General features: G+C 39.7%; 1 protein-coding gene across 1 annotated transcript in view; it reads right to left on the bottom strand.

The window, feature by feature from the left end:
- frmd6 (FERM domain containing 6) overlaps positions 1-14,495 on the bottom strand; it is a 100,503-nt gene that overhangs the window by 41,875 nt on the left and 44,133 nt on the right.

Raw genomic sequence — 14,495 nt, 5'->3', positions numbered from 1 at the left:
TCACGCACCTGTGTTAATCAAAACTTTATTATTCAAGCTTGGAAAACATCGGACTGTCTGCTCCGCACCAGTTCTAAGTCAGCTACTAGGCGCCAGCCATGCCCGCCCTGTGAAACGCCTCCCGGGCCCCTTCGCCCAGGTAGGGCCCCGCCGGAAGCGGTGGTGAACTTGGACGTGCGTCACCTCAAGTAGTGAAGTGAAGTGAATTACATTTATATAGCGCTTTTTCTCTAGTGACTCAAAGCGCTTTACATAGTGAAACCCAATATCTAAGTTACATTTAAAGCAGTGTGGGTGGCACTGGGAGCAGGTGGGTAAAGTGTCTTGCCCAAGGACACAACGGCAGTGACTAGGTTGGCAGAAGCGGGAATCGAACCTGCAACCCTCAAGTTGCTGGCACTCTACCAACCGAGCTAAACCACCCCACAAGTACAGTTCCTGGTGAGGCGTCCCGACGGGCTGCCTCGGCTGGCGCCTAGCAGCTGACTTAGAACTGGTGCGGAGCAGGGGAATCCGACTGCCTGGCAACGACAAGCTTAAATAATAAAGTCTTGATTAACACAGGTGCTTGAGTCCTAACAAATGAGGCAAGTGATACTAATGAGTTGACATGGTAACTGAAACAATGGAGTGTAAAAACATAAACTAAAAGATTCCAAAAACCAAACAGAACATGATCAAAAGACATGACACCGCGATACAAAATGTTCGTACTGTGACATCCCTATAAATAAATAAACATGTTTCCACTGCCGCACGCTCGATTCAACAATGTTTTCTTCTTCTTTCATATAAAACAGCTGAGTAGTGTTGCCACGCTGCTGCAGCCCACTCGCTGCCTTGGGGTTTGGTTTTTGGGAGGAACAATGGGGCACTTATTGATAATCCCATGTGGTGGGCGGTCTGTTCCACGGCACCGAGATGGGCAAGCTGCAGAAGGGCTGGAACTGCAAGAACACTGTGCACCCTTTTTTTATATTTACCGTATTTTTCCGGACCATAGGCGTACGAGTCGAAAACGCAACTTACACCGAACTGTAGACAAGAAACAAAAGTCGCTAACTATGGTATGAATAAACAAAAACTTACTTGGCATTGGCATGGAGCAAGAGACCAGCAAAAGCAAGAATACCAGCATGAACAGAGCATGAAAAGATCAATGGCGCCAGGCCGACTGACTGGCAAAGACAAGCTTAAATACGGCCTCTGATTAGTTCTCGGGACGTATGTGAGCGGGCGAGCACTAATCAGAGACAGGTGAACACAATAACAACCAAAACAAACACAAGAACTAAAGGAGTCCAAAACTAACGGAAAATACAAAAACATGATCCGGACCACGGATCATGACAGTATGAAAAAATTAGTCAACAACAGAATGAGATAATGTCTAGAACGTCTGGGACGGCGTGGCGCAGTGGGAGAGTGGCCGTGCGCAACCCGAGGGTCACTGGTTCAAATCCCACCTAGAACCAACCTCATCACGTCCGTTGTGTCCTGAGCAAGACACTTCACCCTTGCTCCTGATGGGTGCTGGTTGGCGCCTTGCATGGCAGCTCCCTCCATCAGTGTGTGAATGGGTAAATGTGGAAGTAATGTCAAAGCGCTTTGAGTACCTTGAAGGTAGAAAAGCGCTATACAAGTACAACCCATTTATTTATTTAACAGGGGTGCCCACACTTTTTCTGCAGGCGAGCTACTTTTCAATTGACCAACTCGAGGGGATCTACCTCATTTATATATATCATTTATATTTATTTATTTATGAAAGAGACATTTTTGTAAACAAGTTAAATGTGTTTAATGATAATACAAGCATGTGTAACACATATAGATGTCTTTCTTTCACGAAGACAAGAATATAAGTTGGTGTATTACCTGATTCTGATGACTTGCATTGATTGGAATCAGACGTCCACGTTTTCAAATGGAGGAGAAAAAAAGTTCCTCTTTTCTGTACAATACCACATGAAAGTGGTTGGTTTTTGGCATCTAATTCATCCAGCTTCCATACACTTTACAAGAAAAACATTGGCGGCAAACTTCGTAGTTTGCTAGCTTATTTGCACTAGCTTTCGGAGACTCTTATTTTGTTAACGCAGGCGCAATGGAGCGGCGCTTTTATTGTGAAGACAGGAAGTGTGCGATCAGTCTTTAGGCTTTTGACGGGAAGTACGGTTGAAATAAAAAGTGTCTTTTTTCCTTTACACTTTTGATTGATTGATTGAAACTTGTATTAGTAGATTGCACAGTACAGTACATATTCTTAAATGTGTTTAATGATAATACAAGCATGTGTAACACATATAGATGTCTTTCTTTCACGAAGACAAGAGTATAAGTTGGTGTATTACCTGATTCTGATGACTTGCATTGATTGGAATCAGACAGTAATGATGATAACGCCCACATTTTCAAATGGAGGAGAAAAAAAGTTGTCCTTTCTGTACAATACCACATGAAAGTGGTTGGTTTTTGGCATCTAATTCATCCAGCTTCCATACACTTTACAAGAAAAACATTGGCGGCAAATTCCGTAGCTTGCTTGATTGACATTCACGGCACCCGAGGGTCTTGTGAGATGACGCTGGCTGCTGCCAGTTCATTATTATGAAAAAATGACAGAGAGGAAGGCCAGAAACACTTTTTATTTCAACAGACTTTCGCGCCGTCCCTTCCGTCAAAACTCTAAAGGCCGACTGCACATTTCCTATCTTCACAATAAAAGCCCTGCTTCATGCTGCCTGCGCTAACAAAATAAGAGTCTCGGAAAGCTGGCGTGCACAAGTGATGTGCACGCCAGCTTTCTGAGGGATCGCTTGTGCACGCCAGTTTTCCGAGACTCTGTATTTAGTTAGCGCACTTTATTTGTTTTAAACTATTGTAGTGGCGTTCTGTACAAAAAGTGCATTTTAATTTAGTGTTGTTTTGATATGTCATCTTAGTGACATCATGCACAAAAGTGCACGTTATTTGTTTTTAACTATTGTAGTGGCGTTCTGCACAAAAAGTGCACTTTAGTGTTGTTTTGATATGTCATCTTAGTGACATCATGCACAAAAGTGCACGTTATTTGTTTTTAACTATTGTAGTGGCGTTCTGTACAAAAAGTGCATTTTAATTTAGTGTTGTTTTGATATGTCATCTTAGTGACATCATGCACAAAAGTGCACGTTATTTGTTTTTAACTATTGTAGTGGCGTTCTGTACAAAAAGTGCATTTTAATTTAGTGTTGTTTTGATATGTCATCTTAGTGACATCATGCACAAAAGTGCACTTTATTTGTTTTTAACTATTGTAGTGGCGTTCTGTACAAAAAAGCACTTTAATTTAGTGTTGTTTTGATATGTCATCTTAGTGACATCATGCACAAAAGTGCACTTTATTTGTTTTAAACTATTGTAGTGGCGTTCTGTACAAAAAAGCACTTTAATTTAGTGTTGTTTTGATATGTCATCTTAGTGACATCATGCACAAAAGTGCACTTTATTTGTTTTAAACTATTGTAGTGGTGTTCTGTACAAAAAGTGCACTTTAATTTAGTGTTGTTTTGATATGTCATCTTAGTGACATCATGCACAAAAGTGCACTTTATTTGTTTTTAACTATTGTAGTGGCGTTCTGCACAAAAAGTGCACTTTAGTGTTGTTTTGATATGTCATCTTAGTGACATCATGCACAAAAGTGCACGTTATTTGTTTTTAACTATTGTAATGGCGTTCTGTACAAAAAGTGCATTTTAATTTAGTGTTGTTTTGATGTCATCTTAGTGACATCATGCACAAAAGTGCACTTTATTTGTTTTAAACTATTGTAGTGGCGTTCTGTACAAAAAAGCACTTTAATTTAGTGTTGTTTTGATATGTCATCTTAGTGACATCATGCACAAAAGTGCACTTTATTTGTTTTTAACTATTGTAGTGGCGTTCTGTACAAAAAGTGCACTTTAATTTAGTGTTGTTTTGACATGTCATCTTAGTGACATCATGCACAAAAGTGCACTTTATTTGTTTTTAACTATTGTAGTGGCGTTCTGTACAAAAAGTGCACTTTAATTTAGTGTTGTTTTGATATGTCATCTTAGTGACATCATGCACAAAAGTGCACTTTATTTGTTTTTAACTATTGTAGTGGCGTTCTGCACAAAAAGTGCATTTTAATTTAGTGTTGTTTTGATATGTCGTCTTAGTGACATCATGCACAAAAGTGCACTTTATTGGTTTTTAACTATTGTAGTGGCGTTCTGTACAAAAAGTGCACTTTAATTTAGTGTTGTTTTGATATGTCATCTTAGTGACATCATGCACAAAAGTGCACTTTATTTGTTTTTAACTATTGTAGTGGCGTTCTGCACAAAAAGTGCATTTTAATTTAGTGTTGTTTTGATATGTCATCTTAGTGACATCATGCACAAAAGTGCACTTTATTTGTTTTAAACTATTGTAGTGGCGTTCTGTACAAAAAGTGCACTTTAATTTAGTGTTGTTTTGATATGTCATCTTAGTGACATCATGCACAAAAGTGCACTTTATTTGTTTTAAACTATTGTAGTGGCGTTCTGTACAAAAAAGCACTTTAATTTAGTGTTGTTTTGATATGTCATCTTAGTGACATCATGCACAAAAGTGCACTTTATTTGTTTTTAACTATTGTAGTGGCGTTCTGTACAAAAAAGCACTTTAATTTAGTGTTGTTTTGATATGTCATCTTAGTGACATCATGCACAAAAGTGCACTTTATTTGTTTTAAACTATTGTAGTGGCGTTCTGTACAAAAAAGCACTTTAATTTAGTGTTGTTTTGATATGTCATCTTAGTGACATCATGCACAAAAGTGCACTTTATTTGTTTTAAACTATTGTAGTGGCGTTCTGTACAAAAAAGCACTTTAATTTAGTGTTGTTTTGATATGTCATCTTAGTGACATCATGCACAAAAGTGCACTTTAATTTAGTGTTGTTTTGAAATGTCATCTTAGTGACATCATGCACAAAAGTGCACTTTATTTGTTTTTAACTATTGCAGTGGCGTTCTGTACAAAAAAGCACTTTAATTTAGTGTTGTTTTGATATGTCATCTTAGTGACATCATGCACAAAAGTGCACTTTATTTGTTTTAAACTATTGTAGTGGCGTTCTGTACAAAAAAGCACTTTAATTTAGTGTTGTTTTGATATGTCAGCTTAGTGACATCATGCACAAAAGTGCACTTTATTTGTTTTAAACTATTGTAGTGGCGTTCTGCACAAAAAGTGCACTTTAATTTAGTGTTGTTTTGATATGTCATCTTAGTGACATCATGCACAAAAGTGCACTTTATTTGTTTTTAACTATTGTAGTGGCGTTCTGTACAAAAAAGCACTTTAATTTAGTGTTGTTTTGATATGTCATCTTAGTGACATCATGCACAAAAGTGCACTTTATTTGTTTTAAACTATTGTAGTGGCGTTCTGTACAAAAAAGCACTTTAATTTAGTGTTGTTTTGATATGTCATCTTAGTGACATCATGCACAAAAGTGCACTTTATTTGTTTTTAACTATTGTAGTGGCGTTCTGCACAAAAAGTGCACTTTAGTGTTGTTTTGATATGTCATCTTAGTGACATCATGCACAAAAGTGCACTTTATTTGTTTTTAACTATTGTAGTGGCGTTCTGTACAAAAAGTGCACTTTAATTTAGTGTTGTTTTGATATGTCATCTTAGTGACATCATGCACAAAAGTGCACTTTATTTGTTTTTAACTATTGCAGTGGCGTTCTGTACAAAAAAGCACTTTAATTTAGTGTTGTTTTGATATGTCATCTTAGTGACATCATGCACAAAAGTGCACTTTATTTGTTTTAAACTATTGTAGTGGCGTTCTGTACAAAAAAGCACTTTAATTTAGTGTTGTTTTGATATGTCATCTTAGTGACATCATGCACAAAAGTGCACTTTATTTGTTTTTAACTATTGTAGTGGCGTTCTGTACAAAAAAGCACTTTAATTTAGTGTTGTTTTGATATGTCATCTTAGTGACATCATGCACAAAAGTGCACTTTATTTGTTTTAAACTATTGTAGTGGCGTTCTGTACAAAAAAGCACTTTAATTTAGTGTTGTTTTGATATGTCATCTTAGTGACATCATGCACAAAAGTGCACTTTATTTGTTTTAAACTATTGTAGTGGCGTTCTGTACAAAAAGCACTTTAATTTAGTGTTGTTTTGATATGTCATCTTAGTGACATCATGCACAAAAGTGCACTTTAATTTAGTGTTGTTTTGATATGTCATCTTAGTGACATCATGCACAAAAGTGCACTTTATTTGTTTTTAACTATTGCAGTGGCGTTCTGTACAAAAAAGCACTTTAATTTAGTGTTGTTTTGATATGTCATCTTAGTGACATCATGCACAAAAGTGCACTTTATTTGTTTTAAACTATTGTAGTGGCGTTCTGTACAAAAAAGCACTTTAATTTAGTGTTGTTTTGATATGTCATCTTAGTGACATCATGCACAAAAGTGCACTTTATTTGTTTTAAACTATTGTAGTGGCGTTCTGTACAAAAAAGCACTTTAATTTAGTGTTGTTTTGATATGTCAGCTTAGTGACATCATGCACAAAAGTGCACTTTATTTGTTTTAAACTATTGTAGTGGTGTTCTGTACAAAAAGTGCACTTTAATTTAGTGTTGTTTTGATATGTCATCTTAGTGACATCATGCACAAAAGTGCACTTTATTTGTTTTTAACTATTGCAGTGGCGTTCTGTACAAAAAAGCACTTTAATTTAGTGTTGTTTTGATATGTCATCTTAGTGACATCATGCACAAAAGTGCACTTTATTTGTTTTAAACTATTGTAGTGGCGTTCTGTACAAAAAAGCACTTTAATTTAGTGTTGTTTTGATATGTCATCTTAGTGACATCATGCACAAAAGTGCACTTTATTTGTTTTAAACTATTGTAGTGGCGTTCTGTACAAAAAAGAACTTTAATTTAGTGTTGTTTTGATATGTCATCTTAGTGACATCATGCACAAAAGTGCACTTTATTTGTTTTAAACTATTGTAGTGGCGTTCTGTACAAAAAAGCACTTTAATTTAGTGTTGTCTTGATATGTCATCTTAGTGACATCATGCACAAAAGTGCACTTTAATTTAGTGTTGTTTTGATATGTCATCTTAGTGACATCATGCACAAAAGTGCACTTTATTTGTTTTAAACTATTGTAGTGGTGTTCTGTACAAAAAGTGCACTTTAATTTAGTGTTGTTTTGATATGTCATCTTAGTGACATCATGCACAAAAGTGCACTTTATTTGTTTTTAACTATTGTAGTGGCGTTCTGCACAAAAAGTGCACTTTAGTGTTGTTTTGATATGTCATCTTAGTGACATCATGCACAAAAGTGCACGTTATTTGTTTTTAACTATTGTAGTGGCGTTCTGTACAAAAAGTGCATTTTAATTTAGTGTTGTTTTGATATGTCATCTTAGTGACATCATGCACAAAAGTGCACTTTATTTGTTTTTAACTATTGTAGTGGCGTTCTGTACAAAAAAGCACTTTAATTTAGTGTTGTTTTGATATGTCATCTTAGTGACATCATGCACAAAAGTGCACTTTATTTGTTTTAAACTATTGTAGTGGCGTTCTGTACAAAAAGTGCACTTTAATTTAGTGTTGTTTTGATATGTCATCTTAGTGACATCATGCACAAAAGTGCACTTTATTTGTTTTTAACTATTGTAGTGGCGTTCTGCACAAAAAGTGCACTTTAGTGTTGTTTTGATATGTCATCTTAGTGACATCATGCACAAAAGTGCACGTTATTTGTTTTTAACTATTGTAGTGGCGTTCTGCACAAAAAGTGCACTTTAGTGTTGTTTTGATATGTCATCTTAGTGACATCATGCACAAAAGTGCACGTTATTTGTTTTTAACTATTGTAGTGGCGTTCTGTACAAAAAGTGCACTTTAATTTAGTGTTGTTTTGATATGTCATCTTAGTGACATCATGCACAAAAGTGCACTTTATTTGTTTTTAACTATTGTAGTGGCGTTCTGTACAAAAAAGCACTTTAATTTAGTGTTGTTTTGATATGTCATCTTAGTGACATCATGCAAAAAAGTGCACTTTATTTGTTTTAAACTATTGTAGTGGTGTTCTGTACAAAAAGTGCACTTTAATTTAGTGTTGTTTTGATATGTCATCTTAGTGACATCATGCACAAAAGTGCACTTTATTTGTTTTTAACTATTGTAGTGGCGTTCTGTACAAAAAGTGCACTTTAATTTAGTGTTGTTTTGATATGTCATCTTAGTGACATCATGCACAAAAGTGCACTTTATTTGTTTTTAACTATTGTAGTGGCGTTCTGTACAAAAAGTGCAGTTTAATTTAGTGTTGTTTTGATATGTCATCTTAGTGACATCATGCACAAAAGTGCACTTTATTTGTTTTAAAATGTCTCTGACAATCTTGCACTTTCTGTTTTGGAAATGACATGAATGTTTGTGCCACTGCTTAATAACTGTTTAATAAATACACTTTTAGTTGTGATTTCCCTCTCTGCATGAAAGTTTAAAAGTAGCATATATGAATGCAGTATGAAGAAGAATGTTTGAATGTAGACACATAGAATCATCATACTGCTGTGATTATATGTATCAAGTGTTCATTCAGGTGCATCGCGACATGGCCTAAAAATATCGAGATATTAAAAAAAAGACCATATGGCCCGGTCCTACTCTGACGTAGCATGACAAGTCGCTCGTAGCAATTAGCTGGTCAAGGTTTAAAGTATGTTTAAACCCACCAGAAGCACATTTCCACTTTAGTTGTCCACGCCAAGACTCCAAGAGGCAAACTATCACTGCAAACATTGGAAGGATGATGTACAATGAGGCGACTTTCAGTGGATGAATAATCTTCATGACTCCCACTCAACATTCTCTTGATATTTCACGCTTTTGTCATCAAGTGTGACGCGCAGAAGTAATTCCGCCTCGTCGTTTGTCCAAACAAAAGAGTCATTTTCTTTGCGCGCATCTGTAATCATCACTTTTAGGGACCGAATGTCCCTTTGGGACCGAGGACCCTATTGAATTTCTAGCCATCCATCCATCCATCATCTTCCGCTTATCCGAGGTCGGGTCGCGGGGGCAGCAGCCTAAGCAGGGAAGCCCAGACTTCCCTCTCCCCAGCCACTTCGTCTAGCTCTTCCCGGGGGATCCCGAGGCGTTCCCAGGCCAGCCGGGAGACATAGTCTTCCCAACGTGTCCTGGGTCTTCCCCGTGGCCTCCTACCGGTTGGACGTGCCCTAAACACCTCCCTAGGGAGGCGTTCGGGTGGCATCCTGACCAGATGCCCGAACCACCTCATCTGGCTCCTCTCCATGTGGAGGAGCAGCGGCTTTACTTTGAGTTCCTCCCGGATGGCAGAGCTTCTCACCCTATCTCTAAGGGAGAGACCTGGAAACTCATTTGGGCCGCTTGTACCCGTGATCTTATCCTTTCGGTCATGACCCAAAGCTCATGACCATAGGTGAGGATGGGAACGTGGATCGACCGGTAAATTGAGAGCTTTGCCTTCCGGCTCAGCTCCTTCTTCACCACAACGGATCGATACAACGTCCGCATTACTGAAGACGCCGCACCGATCCGCCTGTCGATCTCACGATCCACTCTTCCCCCACTCGTGAACAAGACTCCTAGGTACTTGAACTCCTCCACTTGGGGCAGGGTCTCCTCCCCAACCCGGAGATGGCACTCCACCCTTTTCCGGGCGAGAACCATGGACTCGGACTTGGAGGTGCTGATTCTCATTCCGGTCGCTTCCCACTCGGCTGCGAACCGATCAAGTGAGAGCTGAAGATCCCGGTCAGATGAAGCCATCAGGACCACATCATCTGCAAAAAGCAGAGACCTAATCCCGTGGCCACCAAACCGGATCCCCTCAACGCCTTGGCTGCGCCTACAAATTATGTCCATAAAAGTTCTGAACAGAATGGGTGACAAAGGGCAGCCTTGGCGGAGTCCAACCCTCACTGGAAACGTGACCGACTTACTGCCGGCAATGCGGACCAAGCTCTGACACTGATCATACAGGGAGTGGACCACCACAATAAGACAGTCCGATACCCCATACTCTCTGAGCACTCCCCACAGGACTTCCCGAGGGACACGGTCCAATGCCTTCTCCAAGTCCACAAAGCACATGTAGACTGGTTGGGCAAACTCCCATGCACCCTCAAGAACCCTGCAGAGAGTATAGAGCTGGTCCACAGTTCCACGACCAGGACGAAAACCACACTGTTCCTCCTGAATCCGAGGTTGGACTATCCGGCGTAGCCTCCTCTCCAGTACACCTGAATAAACCTTACCGGGAAGGCTGAGGAGTGTGATCCCACCATAGTTGGAACACACCCTCCGGTCCCCCTTCTTAAAGAGAGGGACCACCACCCCGGTCTGCCAATCCAGAGGTACCGCCCCCGATGTCCACGCGATGCTGCAGAGTCTTGTCAACCAAGAATTTCTAGCGTTTAATTTTTTCTTTATTATTATTCCTGTCGGATCATGTCATATTCTGGTCTGGTTCCGTTTTGTATCATATCGTGTTAATGTTTGTCTTCCTTAGTTCCTGGTGGCACTTCCTATTTGTTTCCGTTGCCATAGCCATCTTGTTTTTTACACGCACCTGCCTCGTGATTATCACCTTTATTTAAGCCTGCCTGTTGGAGCCAAATACACTTTGATGACGTCACTAAAGGGGTTGGCTCTAAGGCCAAGTGCCTGTCTATTTAGGGAGGAGTCGGGATGTTGCTCAGGTGTTGCTGAGTAGAGGCGCAACAGTTTTTGACTGTGCCAGGCTAGTATTTGTTTGCTGCCGTGTATTTTCTGTTTTTGTACCAAGTGTTTTATGTAAATGTGACTTTATGAAATTAAATATTTTTGTTAAACATGGACACAATTTTGGACATCAATTACTAGCCGGCTGCACACGTCTGAACTAGCTTCATTTATGTTCGGCAACCAGTAGCAGTAATAGTATAGGACTTTACCGCTACACTGCACTTTCTGTTCATTCGCTCTCGCATTCTAGTTTCTGTTCCGTGCAACAGGTGACGACGCTGTTTCCCCATCGTGGCAAAGAAAACTATTTTTGTACTCGTTAGCTTCCACGCTATTCCTTTGTTTATTCCCTAGCTCACATGCTAGCGCTTTTTATTTCCTTCTAGCTCCCATGCTAGTTGTGCAAGTGTTTCTGTTCTTAGTTAGTTTTGAATAAATCTTAATTTCTTAGCTTCATGCTGTGTCCAAGTCCGACTGCATATTCGAGAGAACGACCCCCCCACCGCCATGCCAGCTAAGCGTTGCAATTCCGCAGCTTTGAGCTGTAATTTGACCCCCTTGACATGCTTCAAACTTACAAAATTTGACACACACATCAGGACTGGCGAAAATTGCGATCTAATCAAAAAACCTAACCCCAAAACTAAAAATTGCGCTCTAGCGCCCCTTAGGAAAAAAACACAGACAAAACTGCCTGTAACTTCTAGTAGGAATGTCGTAGCAACATGAAAAACCTCTATGTAGGTCTCACTTAGACCTAGATTTCATACACTGACATCCTACAGCAAAACTCAACAGGAAGTTTGTAATTCCCCCATCAAAATAAAAGTTTTGTAAAAACACTAACCCTTGCCTCTTTGAGCTGTAATTTTACCCCCTTAACATGCTTCAAAACTCACCAAACTGGACACACACATTAGGACTGGCGAAAATTGCGATCTAATCAAAAAACCTAAAAACCCCGAAACTCAAAAATGCACTGTAGCGCCCCATAGGAATAAAACACAGACAAAACTGCTCCTAGAAAGAAAACACAGACAAAACTGCTTGTAACTTCCGGGAAGAATGTTGTAGGGACATGAAACAAAAACCTCTATGTAGGTCTCACTTAGACCTACATTTCATTCATTTACATCCTTCAGCAAAAATCCACAGGAAGTTGGCAATTACCCCTTCAAAACAAAAGTTTTGTAAAAACCCGTCACCTTTTTTCAAACATTATCTCCTCTGAGCGCGTTTGTTGTGTCGGCTTCAAACTCGCACAGGAAAAAAGATTGAACCCTTCTGATTAAAAGTTGCGCAAATAGTTTTTCTAACTGCTCTGGTTTTTATTTTACGAGCCTTCAAAGAACTCCTGCGCTGATGCTGCTACACTGCTGCCGTCTCAAGATCGCCGCTTAAAAGCAGGAAGCACCAGCGTGACCACACAATGCAGAGAAGGTAGGTACTGTGCGGGTAAAGATATGTTGTCTGGGTGAAAGAAGGAGGCACCAGTTTGACTCCAGGATACAGAGAAGGTAGGTACTGTGCGGGTAAAGATATGTTGTCTGGGTGAAAGAAGGAGGCACCAGTTTGACTCCAGGATACAGAGAAGGTAGGTAATGTGCGGGTAAAGATATGTTGACTGGGTGAAAGAAAGAGGCACCAGTTTGACTCCAGGATACAGAGAAGGTAGGTAATGTGCAGGTAAAGATATGTTGACTGGGTGAAAGAAGGAGGCACCAGTTTGACTCCAGGATACAGAGAAGGTAGGTAATGTGCAGGTAAATATATGTTGTCTGAGTGATGGCAGGAAGCACCAGCATGTATGGGTGACAGAAAGAAGCACCAGTGTGACCCCAGAATGCAGGGAAGGTAGGTAAGGTGCAGGTAAAGATATGTTGAATGGGTAAAGGCAAGAAACACCAGCAAAAGTCGGTCCCGTCCATCGCTGCTTGCAGTTTTAATTTGTTATTGTTTTTTTATGTGTGACCAGAAAACAGAACTTTATGTTTCTTCTTTGATAGTTTTGGTAGTCCCGGCGGCTTTGTTTGCTCACAGCACCACTTAAGGTGAGGCACTGTATGACATCATTGTCTGGAAACTTTCCTGCCTGTATGTGACTCACTATTGGTCGGATACTGTAAGGATGGATTGGGAGGACATGATAGTTTCTGTAGGGCAGGGGTGTCCAACTTGTTTTCATCGAGGGCCACATCGCAGACCTAGACCTTGAGTCCGCGACATACGTGGCGGACAATAACTGATACTGTCAGTCCAAAAGCATTGTCCGTTTTCCGGAGTAATACTAAGCTTTTTTTATCACATAGTCCTTGTCTCTCTTTCGACAAATGGACAAAGTTTTTCTGGAAGTAGAACCACAGCTGACCTGGACTTTGGAAAGTTCTCTTGCCGTCTGTGATGTGTAGTATCCCATATAGCTGCAACCGCTTTCTTTTGAGGTATTCGTGTGTGATTTCCACAGGAGAAACACGGCCTTGTCTGGATGACTTGACTCCATATTTCCAGCCGTTAGAGCCGAGTTACGAAACCACTTTATTATGAAGCTGGTTGTGGAGTGTTCTTACTGATGTCACTTCCTATATGGGCGGGTTCTTTCTATTGTTTCTTTCTTTCTTTCACTATAGACTGGACTCTCACTATTATGTTGGATCCACTTTGGACTGGACTCTCACACTATTATGTTAGGTCCACTATGGACTAGACTCTCACACTATTATGTTAGATCCACTATGGACTGGACTCTCACAATATTATGTTAGATCCACTATGGACTGGACTCTCACTATTATGTTAGATCCACTATGGACTGGACTCTCACACTATTATGTTAGATCCACTATGGACTGGACTCTCCCACTATTATGTTAGATCCACTACGGACTGGACTCTCACTATTATGTTAGGTCCACTATGGACTGGACTCTCACACTATTATGTTAGATCCACTATGGACTGGACTCTCACTATTATGTTAGGTCCACTATGGACTGGACTCTCACACTATTATGTTAGATCCACTATGAACTGGACTCTCACTATTATGTTAGATCTACTATGGACTGGACTCTCACACTATTCTGTTAGATCCACTATGGACTGGACTCTCACTATTATGTTGGATCCACTATGGACTGGACTCTCACTATTATGTTAGATCCACTATGGACTGAACTCTCACTATTATGTGAGATCCACTATGGACTGGACTTTCACAATTATGTTAGATCCACTATGGACTGGACTTCCACTATTATGTTAGATCCACTATGAACTGGACTCTCACTATTATGTTAGGTCCACTATGGACTGGACTCTCTCACTATTATGTTAGATCCACTAAGGACTGGACTCTCTCACTATTATGTTAGGTCCACTATGGACTGGACTCTCACACTATTATGTTAGATCCACTATGGACTGGACTCTCACTATTATGTTGGATCCACTATGGACTGGACTCTCACTATTATGTTAGATCCACTATGGACTGAACTCTCACTATTATGTGAGATCCACTATGGACTGGACTTTCACAATTATGTTAGATCCACTATGGACTGGACTTTCACTATTATGTAAGATCCAATATGGACTGGACTCTCACTATTATGTTAGATCCACTATGGACTGGACTCTCACTATTATGTTAGATCC

The sequence above is a fragment of the Nerophis ophidion genome, linkage group LG03 (assembly GCF_033978795.1).
Source record: "Nerophis ophidion isolate RoL-2023_Sa linkage group LG03, RoL_Noph_v1.0, whole genome shotgun sequence".
Lineage (NCBI taxonomy): Eukaryota > Metazoa > Chordata > Actinopteri > Syngnathiformes > Syngnathidae > Nerophis > Nerophis ophidion.
This window is presented reverse-complemented; position numbering and strand designations above follow the sequence as displayed.